General features: G+C 35.0%; 1 protein-coding gene across 2 annotated transcripts in view; it reads left to right on the top strand.

The window, feature by feature from the left end:
* The first annotated feature begins 4,642 nt into the window (after positions 1 to 4,642).
* Sema5c (Semaphorin 5c) overlaps positions 4,643 to 25,756 on the top strand; it is a 94,811-nt gene continuing 73,697 nt past the window's right edge. Inside the window, exon 1 of one of the 2 annotated variants that reach the window (XM_072903702.1) lies at positions 4,643 to 5,022. The gene's annotated coding sequence lies outside the window, so the exon portion shown is untranslated. Of the gene's footprint in view, positions 5,023 to 18,487; positions 19,580 to 25,756 lie in introns of those variants that run through there. The other variant, XM_072903703.1, reaches the window with a different exon arrangement.

The raw sequence follows: 25,756 nt of genomic DNA, 5'->3' as shown, positions 1-25,756 counted from the left end.
CTTTGAGATACACACTGGCGAAACGATGTGGAAGCAACTTTGGGATAATCACACAACGTGCTGCAACGTGCTTTATTTTGCTTACTGATTCCATGACCAGCATCATACCATTTGATCTCAGCTCTTTATTTATGTTACGTAACAGGATTTATGTATGTTAAGTAAAAGTAATTAATCAAGAGATATTTGAATGTAGCTGTTTTTATGAATGTAGTTCATTCGTATGCAATAAGCTTTCATTGGATTTTTCATTGAGTTCACTTTTGTCAGATATGTTTTCACATATATATGTACATGTACATGTATATCTACACTATTTATAAAAATATCTTTAAAGTTTTCAAACAAAAAAAAAAAAAAAAAAAATACGATACCTTTCTTTTTCTATATTGAAAAATTTTTCATCTATTTATTTATTATTATTATTTTTTGTATATTTTTGTTATTTTCTACATTAAAAATTTTGTTTAAATAATACTTGTACATCTTTTTTTATTTTTTTCTTTATTTTTCGAGAAACTGTATGTGTATGTGATAATAGAGTTATTTATAATATTACATATAATTTAAAATTTTGATAATTTAAAAATGTGACAAAGAGTTTTTTCTCACGATCATTATCGTTGGCGAATTATACGCACAATACGCGAACAACGACCCGCATTATTTGAATGATACTTGACGAGATATTTAAAGCGACGCTTTGTCCCTTGCTTCTGTTTTAAAATTTTATCATATTCTAACGATCGTATATTGTCAATAAAACAAATAGTAAATCTACTCGAGCTCCTTTACTTTAGCTCCAAAGAGCAATTTTCCGTTAAGAGATCTTTCAAAGAATTCGCTCGCATCTCAGACGCCGTGGATTGAATTGTAGAAATGCATAAAAGTGCATCTCTCCAATCGATTGCAAATGCTGATCAGTAATCAACGTACATTGCGCGAAATGTAGAAAGTGAGTCAGATAAAAAGCAAGTAAGAGATTTGCAATAAAAAGCGATTTCATATACCATTTTAGTACTTTAACTTACTTTTATGTAGTAATATATTCGCGATGGAAATTATTATACCTCCTGCGGAGCAAAATATAGACAAGGCTGTCGAACATCAACTTGTGCGCGAGAGAGTTCCCTTTAAATCCGAATAATTACACGTAAGGGAGTTGCTAATTGATTCGTCGCGGAGTTAATTTCAGCACGCAGAACATGTATAAACTACATCCCGCGGGACGTGATTGTAATTTACTTGGTGCCCAAAGAGAAAGTAGACTAATTGCGTTGCATCTAGTGCATTTTTTTAATCTAGCGAAATTCCGATCATTGAGTTATGTGTGTGTTTTGAAATTGATACAAAAAGATCACAAATTTTGTGTTTTCTTTTTATTTTCTTTTATTCATATCATCCTAAAAGTTTGATAAAAATTTTCTTTTTAATCTCTTTTTAGAGAAAGTATTTTTTTTTTTTTTTTTTTTTATTACGTATAAACTATTTTAAAGGAAAAAGAAATATCTCAAAATTATTTCCGTTTGTTTTAGAGATCTACCGCGTCTCATAAAAAAATCTTAGAAAATAAACGTATCCTTAGGATCATGTAAACATATCTGCGAATCATCTCGGTGCATTCATATCTTTACGCAACGCTTCCTGGTTGAGCTGAAATTTGCGGCGTTTCGGGCGGCACTCGGCATGCGAGATAAAGTCATAAAACTCGGGAAAATAACGTAACCACCGGCCACCGAGCACTTGACACCGGAGTTTATACGTGGGCTCTCGATGGAAGTGGCTCGTGCATCTGGTCGGGGCCCCGCCGATCGGAGGGGGCGGATCGAGAGAGGCGCGGGGAAGGGGGGGAAGAGTAGGATGTAGGAGGATGTTGTTGTTGACCCACGGGGCAGAAACAGGTTTCGAATTCGGATTATACCGACCCGAAACCGCTCCTCCACAACACGCTCTTCCTATCGGTCTCCACACAACCACATCAAAGTGTGCGCATGTGCGTGTGTGTGTGTGTGTGTGTGTGTGTGCGCGCATCGACCCCCCACGCAACCTTTCATATAGTAAAAGTGCTGCTCTTCGATTCTCCTTCTTCGTCCTTGAACCTTCCTCTCTCGTCTCTGCCACCGAGGTAGCTCACGCGAGATCGGCTACGTTACGTGAAGTGCCTTGGCAGGAACTCTCCCGATAATATATATTCACCTTCGACTCCAACGGAGCGGGAGCAGGAGCAGGTAGCGCGGGGAGCCCTAGATCGTAAACGCGTAATCATCCTGTTCACGAAATAAGACGCACATAAGGACGAGATCGGGAAGAAGAAGGAGGAGAGAGATATAGAGAGATGGGAGAAAAGGGAAGCTTGCTCGCTTGTTCTCTTCCTCTCTCGATCGGATCCAGTCTGAAGACCGACTCCAGTTTGCGGAGGGTTATCGTCCTTGAAGCGAGCCTTGAAACGGGACGTACTTCGTCACGGATGACAGGTCCCTATCCCTTGGTCGCTTATCTCGCTCCTGTTTATCGGCGGCAAGAAGATAGCAGAGAACACTCTGAGCACGGAGATCGGTCGAGGAGCAATTTTCCGCGTGACGGACATGAATAAAGGAATAAAAAAAGTGTTAATAGTATTGTATATTTCAAGGTATTTTCTTTTCTATATATTTTCAATTTCGAACGAATTCCTTTGGACCTTTGATATTTAATTTAATCTAAAAAATGCATAGAAATCGAAAGATGGAAAAGTACAAAAATGATTTTATAATAGAAATAATTTTTCTCTATTTAAAATATTGGAATCTATGATTGCAATCATATGAGAGAATTAAAACATTCTCTCATATGATTGCAATCATAGATTCCAATATTTTAAATAGAGAAAAATTATTTCTATTATAAAATCATTTTTGTACTTTTCCATCTTTCGATTTCTATGCATTTTTGTATACTTTTTTAATTTTCTTTTTTTGTTTCTAACAAAACTATCTTTTCTAAGAAACTTTCTCATTAAATAAATCAAAAATTTTATATAATTTTTTCTTTGTAATAATTCACAGATATGTATTACAGAAAGCTCGCATTTAATTATATCTCGGATTAAATGATTAAATATGAAGCATGCGATAAACGCGATACTTTCCTTCTGTTAGAATATGCAATTTGACTCTAGTTGATGTTTATTATAAATGTTGCTTTCTGAAAGACTAAAAGCTGATTATGACTTACTAGAAGATATACTTATAGATTTTTTCATAATCTCTGCGCATGCTTTCAGAAATAATCCAAACAATACAGATTATTAATATAATTTAGAAATTATCTCCATTTCATAACGCAATGTATATTTCTCCGCGGAATGCTTTTGCGACAAAATAACGAGCAGATGTCAATTCCCGGCATCATGTTAATAAGGCGAGCTCTCTTAATATAGTACGGACAACTAAGAGAGCTGGATCTCAGTTGAATAGCGTTTCAAGAGGTCTTTTCTGTCGCTCGACGACGATTACTTCTTCAGCATACGTACTTCAGGTTTCACCGTGTATCCACGGGAAATTTCTAACGGTATGCTCTCCACGTATGTATACATTAGAAATTATTTACGATTATTTCGCTCGAGGTCACCCACGGAGTAAATGGAACTTTTAGTGGCAAGAATATTTAATAAGGAATATTTTTTTTTTTTTGAATATCTAAAAGATGTACAAGAGAATGCTTTCTTCTTGCTTCTTTTGATATCTGAAAGGTAAAGAATATCACCCTTCAACGAACTCTAATCCCCGAAGTGTGAAATGTTTTACTGCTAATAAATTTTGAATTACGATCCAAAAAGTAAAACTTTGGTATCTAAATTTATAGTGCAAAACATATTCACAGTTTCAATTGTATTTATAAGCAACAATAATATTATATTTATAGCAAAACTTGTTATATTATTAATTGCTTTAAAAAAGATCAAAATCCGACATATCGTTAAATAAAAAGTTTAAGTGTGAAAATTAATCCATAAAAAAGAATATTATAAAAGATATATGATTATTTATTATTTTTTCTCTACTAATTTTGATATTTCGCTTCTTTTTATCTTTATTGTATTATGTTTATTTTCTGTGTATTTGTCATACAATAGTTAAGATGTTATTTTCGTCATTTTTCTATCGCTTCATCTTGATGCGAATAATGCACAGTAGTTGCTTTTTTTATCCTAAATAAAAAGTTTAAGTGTGAAAATTAATCCATAGAAAGGAATATTATAAAAGATACATGATTGTTTATTATTTTTTCTCTACTAATTTTGATATTTCGCTTCTTTTTATCTCTATTGTATTATGTTTATTTTCTGTGTATTTGTCATACAATAGTTAAGATGTTATTATCGTCATTTTTCTATCGTTTCATCTTGACGCGAATAATGCATAGTAGTTGCTTTTTTTTATCCTTCAATCCTTAGTTCCTTTTTCTTTCATTCTTGTCCAGAAGAAATTCAACTGTCGTAACAATATATGTATAAACACCTCTATATTTTCTTTCAATGTCGTCGCGTCGACTGGCGCCAACTTAGCGGCGACTGCGCGAACCTTAAACCGGCTTGCACTACGTCACCGCGGGAGTGGGAGAGAGACGCCGCGTGGAGCGTGGAGCTACGTCGTGAGCGTCTCGTGCTTTCAGTCGGCGTTTAGCTGCCAGTCGTTTGAAGGGGAGAGGTTACTTTTGCTTTTTTCGCGCTCGCGTACGCACGTAAACAAACGAGAGTTATGCGCGTTCTTCATTTACAAGTGTAATCGTCCGTCGCGTCTGTTTTCGTTCGTCAGTGCGATTTTATGGTCGATCAACGTAAGGACATTTTATTTCTATGGTATTTCTATTGGTTATTCGGTGCGTCTCAGTCAAGTTGCAGTGACACGACACCAACGGCTTTCATGTTTCGTGCATCAAGTACCGGTTCGTAGGACTTGACACGGGACTTACAAGTTGTAGGATCAACGTCGCTATGGAACCGCAGGATTGCTAATTGAGCTTTCTCTCTTCGCGAAACCGGTGAGTACCGAGCAATGTGTAATGCATGACGTGCATCGATCCGGCAACGTGACCGATCATTAGCCCAGCCATTGTGTATACGATGGGATTTATTATCTCGCCGGGATTTTTTCCTCGCCGCAGGAACAGCGCGCAATTTTCGATCGCGATTAATTAAATGCCGGTGTGTTCGTCATGCGCGATAATTATATTAAATATAATTCGCATGAGAATCGTGTTTGGTCGTCTCTTTCGAAGGTAAAAAGGGCGCGAATTTAGGCGCGCTATCACATCGCGTGGTAGAGGTCGCCGTGACAACTTTTTTTTTCTATCTATTCAAAAATGAATAAAGTAAGTACTTGAGTACGCTGTGATAGTAACTATTATCGCATTTCGCCAGCACTATTTTTCGGATAACACTCTACGCTTTAAGGTAAATTTTTACGAGCCGCTGAAATTGATTGTTTGAGCGATAAAAAGGATCACGTGACCAAAAATGACGAATTGATATCTTTATTTTTAGTTACGTGGTCCTTTTTGTCGCTCAATCGGTTTCAGCGGCTCGTGAAAATTTATTTTTATGCTTACATGACCCGCGATCGATAGTTCTCGTCGTAAGTGTCGTAGAATCAAATTGCCATCGTAAATCAATTTTATGATGTAATTGATTTATTTGCACTAGTTATAAAATATTTGTTGTTTGTTTTTTGTTAAGTCTTTATCAAATTATTACGCTAATGTGATGAATGAATTATCTGACATATCGTTTTACTCCACGTTCTTTTTATTAACCAGTGTTATCAATATTATTTAACATTACAGGCACATGAATAATGTATCAATGTTATTTAATTATTATTAATGCTGTTTTAATTTTATTGTGTGTAATAATATTACAAACGTTATTTAATATCCACAACACGCATTTGTAATATTTTCTTACATACGGTTAAATAGGCATATCTATACATCAATGCGAATGAATAATATGTTGAAAAGTAAAAAAAAGAAAAAAAAAAAAAAAAAAAGAAAAAGTATCATTCCCATTTCTCATCGGCCGAACACGAGACGTTTGTATTCTTTCGTCAACGTCGTTCTTGGATAAACATTCGGGACGAAGGGTAGACCGTTTTTACATACATCGTATCTTTCATTAACGCTTTTACATCCTTCGACGCGTCGTCGTTCGCGCACGAGATTCCGTTGTATACCGGGTGTCCGATACTCGCGGAGCGGGTTCGTTACACGATATCGAATGAAACAGAGAAGAGAAAGAGAGAGAGAGAGAGAGAGAGGAAGAGAAGAAGAGAGAACGGCTCTGTGGCATTTATGATCCAGTTAGTCCGATTCCCTTTGGTCACTTTGTTTATGGCAGTGTTAGAGCCAGTTCATGCGCATCTCTTTCTTTCTCTCTCTCTCTCTCTCTCTCTCTCGTTCTTTCTCGCTTCAGAGTCGGGCCGCCTTTGGAGCGGTACAAATCACAAACAACGACAGAGGTCGTAATCTCGAGAGTGCGGATCGGGCAATACGAGAGCCTCGAGGAGCGGTATACATTTTCTCGCGGGGCGTGGTGATTAGCACGATGGTAATAATTTTGACGCATAGTTAGGCGTACTTAATGTTGCGGTCGCGTGTTATTCGCGAGCGCTTGTGTGCTGTTTTTCGAGACACACGGTATACGAAAGAGCGTGCTATCCCTCGAGCATCGCGATCGTGTTATTCGACGATCGAGAAACAGAATGTGAATAATGGTAGCGTCATCGTGTTTTTTTTTTTCTTAATAAGGATTCTAGTCTGAGAAATTTTTTGAGTAGCAGAAAAAGATTGAGAGCTGGAAATTAAAATGAGACAGACTTTGCTATTATTAAATCTTGCCCCGAATATTTATCGAAACTAACGTTCGTATTTTCAAAGCAAACTTGATCCGGAGATACTTGACATACATCGATACGTTTTTTCAATCTCATCTGTCATTAAACTCGAAGACTATATCTCTCTATTTTTCTGTACGTGGAATATGATTATATTATTCAATTATTTTATAGAGAATATATTTATAATGAAAAAAAATCTATAATATTAAAATTGTCTCCTCGTATTTGGAAATATTAACAATATATTAAAATATATATGATTTTTTTAAATATTACTGGGTTTAAATAATATAATATTATAGTTAAGTATGCTGAGAGCACTCGCTTTGTTTTCTACATTAATTATTGATGGTAGAAAATTACGTATACATAATACACCGATCGATCGATATGAGGAAGTTGTTGTCGAAGACGTAACCCTCTTGCTTTCTGTATGACCTATAAAAATTTATATAAAAGTCTCGGACGCAACGCGACTTGTCGCGAGGCCATGAATAATGTATCAAAGCGCGTCCCCATCGTTTCGTGCGGGTAGAAGAGAGAGAAGGAGAAAGACGTCGTGCCGTTTATACGATCTAGAGGTCTGGATTTCTCTGGCCCCCTCCGCACGACCCTTTGTCGTTGAATAACAATAACAGACGTGGATTGCGTTTAATTGGTGCCACAGATTATGGAACGCGCGCCGCGTAAACGTAAACTTGGGACGGGTGTGTTTTAGTCGTAAAGTGTATACTATAAACAAATCTTTTACTAACTGTTAAATAAGATGATGAGAAACGCGAGTCGCGCGAGTTATGAATTTTTTTTACGGCATCAGAATGTGCATAAAGCATTCACTGTATAATTATACGTCATATGTATACATATGTAAATATATATTTTTTTTAAACAAGTCCAGTTTATACAAAAGAGACTTTATTACATTTTATTGCATTCTTATTATTATTTATAGCGATTTAGAATCTCAACAATTTGAGATGAAATTGATTAAAAGTGCGATATTGAAGTGAACTTCTAGAACCTATCTACGTGCGTTTATGCGTTAATCGAGACATTTACGTGTTAATCTTTACGAGCATCTCGTGGACGCGGACGTCGCGCGCGGAATACGTGAGGCCAGATACAATGTGAAGCAGCCCAACGTGAAATTCTCGCCGAGATACGTGCGCAATTCGCGTGCAGCGTGCTCGAAACACGCTGCACGTCGTGTCGCACTCGGTCTGCATGTTGCGCTGCTTTAGCGTTACCCGGCTGTCTAGATGTAATGGCCTGTCGGACTGATGGGTACGTGTAACGGCATGGCGGCACACACACACACACACACACATATACAGCGCGAGATAAAAAGGCCATAATTTATACCATTCGCTTTACACATCCGTTTATTAACGCGCATATTTTCTGCTTGCGTTGTATCCAAACGCCGGCGACCTAATGATAGTTTATACAGTTTAACTAGACAAAAATCAGAATCCACAATATGTGTGTATTTGTGTGTACGAAGCTTTTTATACTTCCCGAATATTAACGAAAAAATGCAGAGATTATTTTAGGTGCATACATTGTAAAACGGGTAGTCGTAAAAAGTTTTTAAATTAAAGATAAATAAACATTTGTGAGAGACTGATGTTACCATATTGGCTGATGTTGAATTCAACCGGATATTCGAATAAATATTCAGGTCAAGCAGATTCCTGAAAACGTAAATTTTAGAATAACGTTTTATAATGAATGTATATTTTCTTTTATAAAATAAGCTTTATATAAATTTTTCGAAAGCCTTATAAAAAATTCCAGAATCTGAAAAGCTAGTGCATTTATACAATTTTAACTGTATACAATTGTATTTTTCAACATTTTTTGCAATGCAATTAAAATATTAAATTGAAATATATGTCAGCTCCTTGTCCCAACTATATATTACATTAACAACCAACGGAAAAATAAAATAGGATCTACGTTGAAAGATTAAAAAATCAAATATTTATTCAACCCACGAGAAACAAATGAAAAAAGTGATATATTTATTTAATATAAATCTTATTCAGATTTCATCGGAAGAAAGATAATTTAATACTATAGTACAAGTAATTTTACGACGAGAGAGATGCAACGTCGGTGATAATTTCTCCTTGCAATATCGCGTGCATAAATTTCTATCGACGACGAGCGCGCTAATCGGACGGCGCATTTATCGAAAAAGTAACGGTAAGAGAGCGACGAGGCGAGAGGAGAAGAGACCAGGCGTGTCCAAAGTTATCTCGCCATGTCAAAGAAAGACTTTCGCAACATACCGTTCTCATGACATAAATTAAAATCCGCCACGAGTCGATCCTTACCTATCTACCTACCTTACCTTACCTTACCTTGCCTTACCTTTTACCTTACCTTGCCTTATTTTACCGCTCGGAGTTTTACACGTCGCGCGGCATCTGGTCGATTCCCTCATGACTCGTGCCGATCCTAATCTCCGGGGGATAAACATTATAGGAGCATTTCGGTATCGTAATAAGATTGTATAGGGTATTAAGAATACTACGAGTAGACAGTGTCTCCCGAGCATTTCCTGCCGTACCCTTCTAATCTCGGTTAATCCACCGTATACCTGGCTGGCTACATCTACGCGAACGCGGGAAAGGGGTTTTGTTAAGGTTACATACATTTTTCATTTTATATAGACTTTTTCATTTTTATTTTATCATTCCTCTTTTTTATTTGCGTTTATAATTTTTCAGATACAAAATACTTTACTTTGTAATTATGTACCTACAGGAATAATTCTAATTTAAGGATGTTAATTTCGTTGCAATTACCGAGTTTTTAAAAATTCTATTAAATATCTTATTTTTGCATTTTTGAATTTCGTAATTTCTCAATTTGAATTAAGATTTTGACGTTTTATATACCTTCACTTTTTTTTTTTTTTTTTTTTTTTTTTTATTCCCATGTGTCTAACTCGAATCATGGTGGTCGTAATTACAATCCGTCCAGTTTTCTCGAGGCGGAGGAAAATATCTGGTTTCTCAAAATCCCCAGAGTAGAGCTCTACCACGTTCTGTTGCGTAAAACTTTATCTCTACCCTGCTTAGATTAGGTGCACGTTGGTGTGCTGACGGTACGACGAATTCGAGACAATCAAAGCGAAGCCGGTGTATCGTGACGGGTATTATGTTCCCCAGAGGGGGGATGACGACGAATCTCTCATATTTGAGAGCGTTAGCTCGAATACCGTGGTGTCATGTAAATTTAAAGCCGTATGAAACTCACGCTCTCGCTCGTTTCGACGGTAATTTCGCTGACCGCGGGGACGCTAATATATTCAACGTTGGAAAAAACACATTCGTAAAATCGGCGCCTCATTAAGTTACGCGCGATAATTACACGTTACGTTCAATGTAATTATTTTGTCCTCGATTTTACCAAGTTTAAAAAATTGAGAAATTATACAACACACTTCTTTTTCCTTCATTATCGACATCTTGAAACAAAAATCGACAGCGATATTTTGTGTGTGATTGAAAAATTAATTTATAATGATATTTATGTAACGGTACATCGTCATGTAGAATACATTTATCGCTTATTATTACATTATACGCTTTCAAAGTATATCGAAATTATTATACAATATTTAAGTATAATCCTGTAAAAGTTTTATGACGTTTCCTATAAATTTTGATATTGTATACTTTACTGTTTGGTTCATGTTTTAAAATTTTAATTTCTATCAGCTCTACATCATGAAGGGTTAACGTAAAAATCATCGTAAAAAGTATATTATGCTTTTTTCGTGAGACCGTAAATGTTGATCGAAATCGTTTTCGGACGGATATCGATATTGTTCCCACAACATGATTTAGGACTCGTGAGCCTCTTTGCAGCGTCTACGCCATTGCGGTGTTTCAAAAGCAAGACTATATCCAGACCTTACCGAAGGGCTGTTTTTTTTGTCCAGAACGGAGACTCGAAAGGATCCTTGCTGTTTAGGAACCCCCGCGGTCAAACCATTGTCGAGGTGGCTGTCTCGGACGCAGATCCAAATTTTTAAAAAGTGGCGCTTGAACCTTCGCCGCGTGGTTTCCGACGAGGGAGAAATCGTAAAAAAGACACTGACGCGTCTTCCGAAAATCGTATATTAGACAGGTTCGGCCAATGAGAAACTCAAGAGGATAAAAAAAAAAAAAAAAAAAAAAAAAAAAAACAAATCTTCATCTTGTGGTACCCTAACCAGAGAATAATCCAGTTAATCACTGTAATTTCGCCATCGCTTGATTTTCGTGCACATTGCCGCTCTCTTCTCTGTCACGTTCTTTCTGTTTTCGCCGACACGACGTATCAATTTTATTGCAACACGAGAATCCTAACGATCGCTGTCAATTCTCGTAGTAGTTTCTCGAAGTTATTTCTTTTTCGTCTTTCTCAACGAACATGAAACGAATATATATTATGTGAGTAAGAAATTTAATTTTTTGAATGAAGGAAATAAATAACAAGATTTTTAATTTTTTCAGATTATTTTTATCAATGTTTTTTTATCGTCTAAAAAAGTTTAGACTGATAAATACAATAAAAGAGAAAGAGAAATTTAGGCTTCTTTAATGACTCTGACAACAATATATTTCGAACCTTATTGTTAGTTAGTGTTTTGGTAGCACGTGATGTTTAAGAATATATACTTAAATTAAAGTTAAAGTTATTCAATAAATAATATTTGAATCGTGAGGATTGAAAAGACTTGGGGATTTCATTGAAATTTGACAATAGCAAACCGGAAATCATAAGAGATTTGCCCAAAAGGGACGAATTTAGGTAAAACTGTCTGTAAAAGGATCGTTGTATTCGGTATAACCGTTGTAACTGTTCTCGAAAACATTTCTTAAAATCGTTGAAATGGCCAGTCCAAATTCGAATCTTACTATTCGTCAGACGGTTCAGTTTGTTTTGAAAAAAATATTTTACTGGTCACAGGATACATTGTTTTTAACAACGACCGACTCTAGATATTGTCGGCGTCAGTTGTGGCAGGTTGGGAAACATAACTTTTCACATGTGCGTGCATTCTTCAAGGCTTTTTCAAGGACAGCTGCAGTTCTGTTCTTGCCTTAGCTATATAATAGGTGCATCTCCGGAGTTTGACGCTGCACTATACCGCATGACTAATGACGACTAGATTTTCCATTGGGATTTGTGTTCGCGCTCGAACGCGTAGTGGAATCTATTATCGGATTTTCGAGCGCGAACGACTGCGACGTATTCACGTGCTAAAATAAAATCGTCGTTGTTCGATCACGCCTCCGTCCGAACGCTCGTAAATCGTTTCCCCTAGTCACGCGGAACTCGAGATCCTTTGCAAAACGCTCGTTTATCGCGGCTCCGATAACTCGCATACGGGCTGGAAATTTTTTTTTAAGCTCATCTCACGCGCTGAACGTTTAAAATCGCGGTGTCTTAAATTTCGCAGGGGTTTAGGGCGGTACGAATATTACTTTCTTGCATACATGACTCGAGAGATACGTGTGTTAGTGAAACACGACGTACGATTGATGGTAAACGTTTCGAGTCGTGTCATTTTAAATTTCAAACGTCTAGCCGAGTATATTTAAGATCCATGTAATATTTTACTTAAGAAAAAGAAAAGAAATATATTTTTCTTTTTCATTTGTTTACGTTAAAGTTATTTTCATTTCCGTAACGAAAAACATTTTCTGTATATCTATATATTTGAACTAATAGTAATACTATATCTCTAAATAGTAACACCATATCTCTAAATTAAATAATAAGAACTATATTTGGAATATAACTAAATCCTTCGATAAGGGAGTGGTTTGGTTTGTAGAATGTTGAAAGAATTATCGCAAAGAGATTTTTTTAAAAATAATATTTCTCTTCAGAATCTTATCTTCTTGAGACATACTTTGTCGTTATCAATCACTGCGACAGAACATTCCTAATGACGTCTCGATTCTGGTTCGACTCTTTCGATTTGCGTGGAACGTGTAGAGAAGGACCGGAAGAACCAGTTTTCGAATACACCCACACTCTCAAGAACGTCCATTTCTCCGTACGTGTGTTGGCATATATATACGTGCGCGAGGGAGTCCGTCATTTAAATTTTCGAAGGTCGAACGAGCGAACTACGAGGGAAGAAGCAAAAGGAAGAGCACGTAGAGAAGGGATGGGGAAATCGTACACGTGGTTTACATCTGGCCGAGTTTCACGCACGTGCCCGTAATAAGGAGCGAAAACGAAATAAGAAAGCTTTTTTTTTTTATAAACAAGCAAATTACTTCTTTTTATATTTGATGGCAAAGCATTTTTTTTTTTTTTTTTTTGTCTTTTCCCTTTTTTTCTTTTTCTTCCCCTTCCCCTTCCGCCCCTTCGCTCCCATAGTCCTCGAGTCCACATATCTTCCATTTAAAAAAACTAGTACTATTGTATCTCTTGACTAATCTATATGTCTGATTGTTTTGATCAGTACGTTAGTAGAACGCATAACATAAAATATTAACGATTTCCTAATTTAGTTGTAGAAGTTGTGATTATTATCAAATCGACAACGTTAATCTTCCGTCACTATTTATTTTAGTAAGAAAACAAATGATGTTTCATGTGCCCTTTGATCAATTGCTTTCGTCATTCATTACTATGTTTAAAATATTATCTTTTCTTGCTCTTATATTCTTTTTTATATAACACTTTTTAAATTATTAACACGGATTACACATTCGCCGAAATTAATATGCCGAAAATTTTGACATGCTATTTATTTAGGAAATAAAAAATTTGTAAGTCTCATAGACCGATTTCCAAGGAAGGTTCTCTGCAAACTGACTGTCGCTCGCATATGGGACATCACGATCCATACCGGTCCTCGCGTTTCTCTCTTTTGGCCCGAGCAATGGTCAGAGCAACTTCTCCTCATCATGGACCGAACGAAGGATCCGTATATGGTGCTGGCCTACTACCTCTTTGCCACACATACTAACGCAATTGCGTACGTGTGTGCGTCGCTATATGGGAATAACCCCGTAGGATTATCGGCAACAGAAGCTTCTTTCGGAGACTATTATTGAATAAAATAATTTACCAAGCAAAATAAATTAGAATAAGGCATTTATTTGAAATTTATTAAAAATAGAGATTTATTTTTGTTGAAATATTATAATTACGTAACATACTTTACAATTTAAAATTGTCCACAAAAATAAGTTTATAGTTCAGGTTTATTTAATAATATACATATACAAGATATAAATTTTATATATAATACGCAATTAGTGAGATTAAATACGAATGATATAAATTGCATATACGTGAATATTTTAGCATGAAAATTAATTAAGTTGAAAATGAAAATTTTTTCTACTTACAAAAATAATAGTAGGATATTATACATTTAAATAAAATCTCTTTATTCGAGTTTTTACCGTGTATGAAAAAGGTATGTAACAGAGTTTATAGAGAAAAACTAAAAGGTTCATATCAGTGTGTATATATATATATATATATATATATATATACTGATAGTCATTCTGAGCATCTTTATTGTTTAGTTTATAAATTAGAGGATTTAAGTTCACATTTGCACGGCGAAACTTGTTCGCTATATCGACTTTTCCGCCCGATTCGCGCGAAGATATATTGCTCATTGTGTGTGACATTAGGTGTTTATACATGACAGGAAACGATGCGAGAGTCCACGAGACACGTTCACATTACGGATTATCATATTCGCCATTTGCTTTATCGTTAAGGGGATCCAAAAGCTGTTCTATATTATCGACCAAAATTTAATCTAACATGACAATATATTTGCTTAATTTAAAAGTTTTGTAATTACACACAAAATAAGATTGGTTTCTACTAGGAATTGCATAAAGGAATATTTGTGAATTTTTAGAAATGACGTCTGACGTGAGTTTGTGTTTCAATCTCGCACCCTCACAGATGCACGAGAGTAAATTTTTACAGATTTTGAAAATCTTTTTTATTAGGCTTCTAAAGTCATTTCCAAAAGTTTATTAATATTCTGTTATGTTGTTGCAAACGCGGACGCTATATCTCTTACACGAACATACCGTAGAACTTTTTATATTAAATAAATATTGTTACGACGTAACTGTCATCTTTTAATTTTTTATCATTTTTATATGACATTATTAGCCCCCGCGTGTTGTTTTTATAAGTACTTTAATTGTGGAGAAGGATTTCAAAATTCATATTCTGTCGGTAATTTTGGATCCCCTTAAAGTATCTGTGCGAGAATGTTAACACTTGAACACGTGAAATTTTTCGCGCCAAAGTCTATTAGATACTATATCATCGCGCGCGTAAAATTCTACACGTGCAATTACATACGTCACATATAACATGATATTATTTTATCTGTAATTCAGTTAAATGTCGATGAAATTTTTATTTATTCCTTCAACTCTTTATCGGAGCTATTAATTTTCAATATTGTAAGTCGAAACAAAACCACCGTGTCTCAAGTCGATTAAAGCACATTTTCGCGAAGAAATAAATCGAGTGAAGACATTTAATGGCTCTGTAACGAAGGGGTTAAAGGGGCGAGGAAAATAAATGGCTCGTATATGTATGTAATGCTCTCATTTCCTATATATCCTTATAGCGTGCATGCACTACCTTCGACGTACGCATACTATACGTACGATATATGCATCGTGATACTTTCTCGCCCGCGGCAAGGCAGCCACCTTGGAGTAGCTGCGCCTATTGCGATCTCGGCGATCTTTTCTCGAACGCGACAAAATCGTTAGCATCGCAATCTTAACGATAATAATCCTCGCAGTATCGACTTCGCGCTTTTTATAATTAATTGAGGCTTTTTAATTATTTGCTCGCTACTTGGCGACAATAATAAATGTGGCTCGCGTGAAAAAACACCATATCTCGTGTGCTTTTAATGCAACTATCTATATACCTGGAAAGGAGGAAAATATTTTTTAAAAATATTCTTTTGGTTACCTAAGATAACGCTGTGAGATAAGGGCGTCTCCTGATAATAACCTATCGATGTTGCAAGCAAACTTTCGATTCATGTCGCTTTGATTTATCGACGTTTACACACTTCAAAACGAATGTTTGAAACAAGGATTCTCTTGCGAAACGCAATCTATTGAATACATTTCATATATATATATATATATATATATATATATATATATATACATGTTCATCGCGATGGTTTATTCTTATTCTCGGCTTTTCATCCGGGCTTACATTACGTTACAGTTACATAGCCACGCAATTATCTCATTAGCTCGTTAATCCGAACAGGTTCCGGTTTGATCTCACCAGTCAAGCCTCTTCAATGTTACGTACAATGTTGGCTAATCTCTACGGACGGTTTTTCAATGGATATATGGTGTTACGTCTAACACGAGTTCGCTGACAGGAAACGCAGGCGAGATCCTAATTTGTTGGCACATTGGTTTCTCTCTCTCTCTCTCTCTTTCTCTCTCGAATACGTGATCCGTGGCTTCAGCACGGGAAACAGTGGTTAGCTTATTACGGTTTACAGGGAGAACGGTCGCATGAATATGCTCTTTATACTAGCGTATATAAACCGGCATAGAAACGTGTACACTTTGCCACGTGAGTTTCTTTTTCTTCTTATACTTTAGACAAACGAAATGTTTAGCACCTCTTACTAAAACTATGCGACAACTTGAGCGATTAAGTAACGATTTTTGCAAAATTATGCACAGTTTACACGTTATGGAAGGAAATTAAGTTTCTACACGCGTATTTTGTAAGTCTATTCAACCCCCGGATAATCTAGCTATTTAATCTGCAACATTATTTTCTTCCAAAGAAATATTAGCTATTTTAGTGTAGCAATTTTACTAAAGAATTTGTAAATTTTATTAAAGAATTCAATAGATTTCATATTTATTGCTTAGATAAAAGTGGTCTTAAACTATATGTTTTACACAAACTAAAGATAAACAATTAATTTTTGAAAAAACTTAAGTAATCTTATCAATTTGTCTTCGTCGTAGAATCTGATAATCGGATCATTAGATAGTTAGAGATTGTGTAACTCAATATAAAAAAAAATCTTGATATGAAAAAAAATATTATGATAATATATTGTATTGATAAGTGATAAGTGGTGATATATATCGGGATAACGCAATGATGGCAACGCATTTAAGCGTGACAAATAAACGCAAGTAGAAATGTGAATGGTGATTGTCTTACACTGTAATTGTTGCATTGTATCACGTCATTTTGATCCGCGCTGAAATTACATATCTGCTGACCTCTCGTCATTGATTCATCGATCATTTTCAGTCAACTCATGCGGATCACGTAACATGATTATTTTGCCATTTTGCGATGTATCGAATAACGGAAGATACATTTGCTCGCGACGTGCCTTGTTTTTTTTTTGCGAAGAAAAAAGCCATTATTCATTTCAACTCTCCAGAAGTATGGCAAGAATATGTCGTTATCAATCATCGTGTCAATATTTTTTTACTCTTCGCCTACTCTTGCTGTTATTGTTACATTATTAATTCAAAGCACATAATTAGACTTTACATTATATCGAATTAAAACTTTGCGCGAAAGAACAAAAGGAAAGGAGCAAAGCAGATTACATTTTTGTAACTTTATAATTATATTTATATAATTTTAAATTCATACTATATTTTTAATTTCTCATTGCGTTCTATTATTTTTACTCTTTATTATTTTTAATCAATTTGCAATTCAAAACTCGTTTTTAACATCGCAATTTGTTACATCTACTTAATCGACAAATAATATGAATATTAAAACCACTATTTAGAATGAAAGTAAACAGAGCAAGAACATGTAATTAACTTTTCTTAGCATGTATTAATATATATTAATTAATTCATACAGCGATATCCATCGGAAATTAATAATCATAATTGCTTTATTCTCGCAGTTCGATAGATCTTAAAAATCGAGCTTAGAAAATTCGTTGACTCTAAAATCTACTTTTACTTAAATTCGTCACGAAGGATGATCTCGCGTCTTATTGGTTCCGGATTTTCTGAGAACTCGTAATCCTCGCAGTCTCTAATTCCTGGAAAAGCACGCTCGAACGAGCACCCTCACTTTCCATGAACTCTTGTCAGTGTACTTTGATAAAAACTAAAACAAAATATACCGATATATTTTTGACAACTTTCAATTATTAAAATATTGCATATCACCAATTGACAGATAATGCTGTAAAGTGTAAGATAATTATTTATTTACATGTTCAATTGTCGTTATAATTTCTTATCGCGCACATTATGTGTTATTTCTCAATTTAATCACTCACTTATTTCATCATTTTAATTACTCACGCTGATTATAATGTTGACGTAGTTACGAGCATTTTCTTAAAGAGAAAACTTTACGGATCATGTGTCAAAAGTTAATACATCCAATACATTCGAGAGTCATGAATTTGACATTGCGCAAAGCACTTTTTTAGTCTTTTAAAGATATAAAATTAATAATTAATTTGTAAGTTAAAATAAAAATATGCTCTGTAGAATTAAAATTATTTTTGTGAATTTGTAAGTCGTACAGTTAAAGTCGTAGTACAATTATTATGAAAAAGTTAATTCGATATAAGACGATATTTACGATTTTGAAATTAAATTACATGTATTCCACAGGGTAAATCTGCAACTCACAAATTAATTATTAATTTAATATTTAAAAAAAAAGTGCAATGTTAAATTCATGAATCTCGAAATTTATTAGATTTATAAACTTTTAATATAGTTGATCTGTCCAGTGCCTCTTTAAAAGTCGGTTCATTGAAGATGCGCTTTAACGACGATGTCAAAATTATCGTTGTTACTTTCACGGCATTCTTAGTTTTTTCAGAACGACAGAATCCTAAAGAAATTGGCCGATATTATACGAGCGACGAACCATAAAAAAAAAGGATTACATCGTATACGAATCCGGTGTATGACGAATATATTCCGCATACTTTACGCGCATACTTTATCGATCGATTCGTTATATTGTTGGAAAGTACGTTTTAACAATTTTTCACGCCTTCCCGATGTGTATCTCGCGTCGTGAAATATCATCGCGATTTACACCGTAAAGTTTCCCATCCGTTCGCCGACGTTTCACACGATGCGAGAACGCATCATTTCCCGCTCTTCGTCGCGGCTACGATGAGAGATCGACTTTTTGCGATATGCTCTCTCGTCGTTGAACCCTGCACAATCTAGACGAGGAAGTTCGTATCGTTGTATATCTATATATCGTCGGAAGAGAGAGAAATCCGCGGTGATCCGCGGCGATGCGTGACGTCTGCGCGAGACCGCTTGACGCCGCTTTTGTTATCTGGATTTCGCGCTCCTCCGGTCAAATCGACCTTGCGCACATGCTGTACATATGTTCGGCGAACGGTACATATGTCACGTGTACACAACGGAAGTATTTACACGCGTACAGCGGTATCGCAGGGTTATATGAGTATATGGGATGTATGTGTATACTTGTTGGTAAAATCTCTTCCGTCATATAAAAATAAACAAGATTAACGCTATCGATATCATATGATTATCACGTGCGTATTTTTCCTTTTTTCTTGGATAAATCGAGTGCCGATAGTACATTCATAATGTGTTGCACGCATACGCGTGATAGTTGCCTGAAAGACACTCTGTCTGGAGAAAGAGAGCTACGTGAGTTATTTGAGAAATCTGATTGGAATTACGTTGAACCAGTGGAAATAACTTTGCAATGAATAAAATATCGTGTTTAAAAATTAGATATTTATCCACTCGTGTAATGAATCAATTATTAAATTGACATCCAATATATGACACTTTATTTTGAAATTTAAGGAATCTTTACAATCGTACTAACACATTTTATCAATGATGCAAAGTTGTTGTGTTTACTGACGTGAAATCTGTAACTCGTTTCATTATATTTATATATATATATATATATATATATATATATATATATATATATATATATATATATATCAACTGTTACATTGAATGGTATTTATTAACAGGGTTACCTGATTAGTTTTTTTTATCGAAATTGTTTGACATTTGCTGTCAGAAGTCAGAAGTGCCTCATCATTATTGACTCTTTCTCTATTTTTGGTACCTTCAGAAAGTCGTGTAATGTGTGTAAATCTATCAACCCTCGTGTGAGTTTTCAACACTACAGAACGTCTTTCCTATACGCCATTATAACACTCGTGTAAAGCTCAACTGTTAAGTGTCTGTTTTGTGTTTATCGTAAAGCACTCTGTATGCACTTTGTGGAATAAACGATAAAATAAACTGTGTTGGATGATGCGACATATCCGGTGTTTGATAATTCGGTTTCATCTTAAACAAACATATCATTACACATCTAGCGCTAATTTATTACACATTAGACATTCGTTTATTATCTCTTGGAACAGAACTTGATCTTCAAGCAGTCAAAATAATCTTAATAATTGGCGATATAATTAATCTTATTTTCATTGTCATGTTGCGCTTTATATTGTACGTTTTTTAAGGATTTGTAGTAGCGTGAAATATTTTTTAATATTAATAATATTGTAAAGGCTCTATAAATTATAAATAAAAATTATGGAATTATATAAATTAACTTATGACATGATTAAATTCTATAATAAAATTTCTTATTTATTGTGAAAATAAAACATTATTAAAAAATTATTAAAAATTAACAATATACAATGAGTTTACAATTAGTCGGACGTTGCGATCAACTTTTCCTGATCCTCTTCAGCGCAAAAATGTCAATGAATAAAATAAGTAATGTTCGTATGTTATTATGTGTTACAATGTGTTTATCGCATAGTGTTGTACAAAATAATATGTTATCGACTTGCGTATAGTTGGATCGTGCGATGATTTGTTTCCGTTGTATATTGCTAATTTTTTAATAATTTTTTTAATAATGTTTTATTTTCACAATAGATAAGAAATTTTATTATAGTATTTAATCTTGTCATAAGTTAATTTATATAATTGCATAATTTTGCTCTAACGTCAAATAGTTGCTCATTATTTTTAATATTTTTTAATATAATATAAATTAATGTATGTGTTGTAATTTGATGAGAATGAAAAAGCAGATAAATACGAGAAGAACTTTACGCAATTTTGAAATGTTCCGGCGAATGATCGCCTTTTCATACAAGTCGAGTAACTCGAGTTTCATCAGCAAATCTGGAAAAAATAATAAGGCGGGAGAAGCGCGCGTAATTTCGCGGACATGCATATACGCAACATACGATGTTATTAATTAGCGCAAACAATCTCAGCCGTATGTCGAGATCCGTGACGTTAACGGAGAAATCGTGATTTATTTACGATGAAGCGGCGGCAGACACACTGCTCATCTATGATCCCCCTCCACGATTACTTGCATGCGAATGAATCACCGCGTTTCGCCGACGAGAACTACGATAGATTGAGCGATCGAGAGGATCGGAAGAGAAAGAGAGATTTGCGAGACAGGATTCACAAAAAGGGAAGATAATAAATTAATTTTATGGCGCAATACAATCTAATACTCATCAGAAATGTCAAACAGCCTGGCACACTTTATCGCAATTTTTTAGCGCCTTTGACGAAAAATTTAATGCATCTCTTTGATCAGGTTTTTTAAATTGAATATTTAAAAAAAAAAAAAGATTAATTCTAAGATTAACTTTTTATCAAAATAAAACTTGTTCAAAGATGTAATCATGCTTCACACTTTTACATGGCGTAAAATAAAGTCAATTTTTAATTGTTTCTAGTTCAACGAAAATTCTTCTTTTTATTAATATATAATACGATATAATTCAATTCTATTCATTTATTGTTCTTAAGACAGCATTTGCTCGCGAAATTCTCGGTTAATTTTATCTGCTCATTACCACGGCTGTCACCGGGATCACCCTTGTCGAGAATTTAGAGATAGGATCCGAACAGATGTCCGCTACACTCATGACTCGCACACGAGTTATTACCACTATAAATCAGGAATCTCTCTCTTTTTTTTGCTCATCGCGGTTTTGATGTAAAAGAGTTCGTTCGCTGTCACTTGATCTCAACGACACATTTATATGCAAAGGAGAATTATATCAGATTAAATATACGATAATTGAAAGTATTTAGATGGACGAAATGTATGTTAAATTATCGTTATCTATGACAGTAAAGAAATCTCGAATGTCTTAACCCGTCTTTTTTTTTTTTAATTAGTGAAACTTTGCTATACAATAAGTATGGCGTCAAATTCGATTCTCTTTCGTGTTGATATATATTTTTGAATTTATTAAGAGTATATTACCAGCTTGCAGTTAGAAATAACTTTACGCTACAAAGAAAAATTATGAAAATTAATACTCACAATAATATATACATAAAGTTATATAGAGATATTTAAGTTACTGTTCCAGTATAATGTAACCGTACTTTACAAGATTGCGCGAACATTTCAAAAGATTTTACAACTTCCACCAGCGTACAACATTGACATCAAGAAACTATGTTCATAAATTAAGAGAAGCGTGTATTTTCATCCCCTGCAACGTGTATAACTTGGAAGAAACTTTACTTGAAATCGCGTCGAGTTTTCCACAAGTATATATGAATCCGACCGTTGTATATGTATATAAGCTTAACTTGCTAGGCTAGACAGACTACACCATTTCCACGACTAACATTATCTTGCATCAAAGTTCCAAGTACGTGCGAAATTCATAAATTGCCGCTCGCCGGGCCATCGATCTTCTTCCTTTACGTGGTTTTATTCGAGCTTAAACTTCGACCCCGCTGTGTAATCGTCGCCGCGAGATTCCGAGACGGAGGTCAAGCCGAGAGATAGCCCTATTATCAGTGACGGTAAGGAAGAACAGAGAGAACGAACAAGCGACCTCGAACCACCTGTTTTCTCGATGTTTGACATTTTTTTTTTTCTTCGTTTTATCGTGATTTCGCTCGGACACCCGCGCGTCTTTTAGGGTAAACTCGGGTAAGATGGCCATAGTTTTTTAAAATGCAATAAACATACTTTTATTTTTGTTATTTTTTAACAGCGTTTGACATATTATCTTCACTGAAGCTTAAATTACGTAATATTATCGAAATTAAAAGGAAAATATTTAATAGAAATTTTATATTATCAAAATAGTACAACATAAGCATTGGCCACCTTACCCAACTTTTAAGGAAAAGATGGCCATAATATTTATAAAAAAATAGTGAAAACGAAATTAAAAATTATAGATCATATAACAATTTACATATCTTATAATATGTCTAACGTCGATTACGATAGCTTAACTGTAATTTATTCGACGTTATAACAGTTTTTAGTGGACAAGTGAAAAACTTTGCAGGTAGTTAAAAGCAAAAATATATGATATAAGATTCACAATATCGTTATTTCGAACAATGTATGCACATAAACTACTGTAAATATCGATTATCTTTGATAATGATTAAAAAAGTGTCCTATGTAGCGATTATTGAAAAAATTACAACCTATGGCCATCATACCCTAGTTTACCTTAACGATTCGTGGTCTTCGGTATATATGATCCCTCGTGCAAAACCGCTGGCAGGAATTATTTTAATATCCGCGATGTCTGTGGTCACAGGTGCGGCGGTAAATTGCGAATCCGTCGCTAGACATCCACGATTACACGTGCTTTATTCCTGAGCCGCACGCAAATTAATAATAGTAATTAACCGTGCAAAATGCGTGAACTTTTTACTCTTCTCGTCTTCCGAGCCGTTTTCATCGGAAACGAATTTCTTATCCCATTCTCCTTTTCATCTTACTCTCTTACTGTAATCCTCACCTTCATTCCAATTCGAAAGATCCATAAATCGCTACCATATATCGTTCACTATTTTCTCACCATTTTCTCTCGAAGAAAGTTTTTCCACGCTAATGTAGGGACGGAAGTTTGGGGACAAGTCTTCTCTCTCGCTTGTTTACTTGGGACAAATTACAAACATTCTCTCTGTATTTTCCTGCTACCTAAGACTCCTTCGCGAAACTTTTCTCATATACTCAATCATACGAAAAAAAAGAGAGAGGGAAAAAAAGAAACTCATCCAACTTTAATATTATCCAAATATAAATGGAAATACTTCTTTTACTAAATTTGCATAAATTAGAAAATACAGTTAGAAATATATTAGAATTTGATGTCGATAAGTTGTTCATAATCAGATATTAAAGGTATCTTATTTAATGCACAAATAATCCGTTAACTTATTACATGGTAATATATACGATCAATTATTATCTTTATGACAATAATAAATGTATATTGTCGAGGAAAAGGGAGTCCGAAACTATAGCGGTGATTATCGTGTAAATAGGAAGCGTTTTAGTAACCGCGGAAATTTCATGATCATCCGTTAATCCGCGGTCGTAGACACGCGCTCGTTTCTCTCACAAGATACGAAGGGAGGCCTCTACGAGAGGTGAGTCGCGGGCATGTTACCATGTTTGGCGACCCGCTCCCATAAAACTTGCCGCACACGCTCCAACGCGTGCACGTGCACGTCAGTGACGGCACGCACACCGCCGAGATGTGTGCTGCGGCTCTCGTCGTATTTCCAGCCTACTCTCTCGCCGTGTGGGTAAGATAAATCGCATCGTCCAAGTTAACGCGAACGCTTCGCGTTCGCAACCGCGAGTGCCACACCTTGTGAGGAGAGAACTGGAAAGAATCCATTTATTTCGATGGTCTTGGAGCAAGCGGAAAAAAGTTGTAGAAGAACATAATGATAAGCATCTTATCATTATCTTTTGCGAAGGAAAAATCATTATAAGTTAGTCTTTCAAACAACGTTTTAATTTTACTTTTATTCTGTGCACGTAATTTGATGATTAATAATTGATTGTTTAAGAAAAATTTTTGTATTAGTTGTGAATTGTTTATTAATTATTTATTAATTGAAAATTTGTGAAGTAATTGCCTTAAAATTGATAATATACACACTTTCTATAAGTACAAATTTTGACACTATTTTTAAAATTATTTATTTAATTATTTAAATAATAATTTAAATATAATATATAAAAGTATAATTTTATGCAAGTGCAAAAATGTTTATTTTATGAAAGTTATTCTATTTTTTTAGTACACTTACAAATCTAGCACTTGAAACTTAATAGATTCCGTCTTGTCTTCGTATAAATGAAAACCATTAAAAACGCAATAAAATGTAATAAAAAAAATTTACTTTAGAAGAAGTTGTAGTAAAAAAAAATCTTGAAAAACATTTTCTTTATTTGGAATTTTGAAAAAAAGTCAGGGAATTTTCAAGAAATGTTTTTACAAGATTTGAGTAGACATCCTGTTGTAACATCGAATAAGATGACTGTGATAAGCTAAGTAGGTTTTCTAAATTGCGAATTATATATCTCGAATCTACTGGCATCGTCTTCTCCAAGGAAGCACAATCGGTTTATACTTTCTCTACAACTTACGCTACACGGTTAATATTGTGCGACCGCGATCGTGAATCAATTACGTAGAGTCGTCAAGCGTGTTCGATATAACGCACGATACGTTCCCAGCGAGGCTTAATCAGCCACGCAGCGGCGAAGATCGATTATCTGTCGGCTTATCCGCGGGTGGAACCGGCCGGAAAGATAGCGGCGGAGAAACTTATATATAGGGGAGAAAGATTTAAGAGTGGACGCCTCTCTCTCTCTCTCTCTCTCTCTCTCTCGCGACAGAGATAACTTAAAATATATAAGAAAAGCCGGATCGGACAATCGTAGAGATTTACGACGCTACGCGCGCACAACCTTATATGCCGTTCTCTACGCGTATATCTATCCGCGGATTTCATTCGCGGCTTGCAACC

This window comes from Anoplolepis gracilipes, chromosome 12 (genome assembly GCF_047496725.1).
Source record: "Anoplolepis gracilipes chromosome 12, ASM4749672v1, whole genome shotgun sequence".
NCBI classification, from domain to species: Eukaryota; Metazoa; Arthropoda; class Insecta; order Hymenoptera; family Formicidae; genus Anoplolepis; species Anoplolepis gracilipes.
Note: the sequence above shows the minus strand (reverse complement) of the source record. Positions and strands in the feature narration are given on the sequence as shown.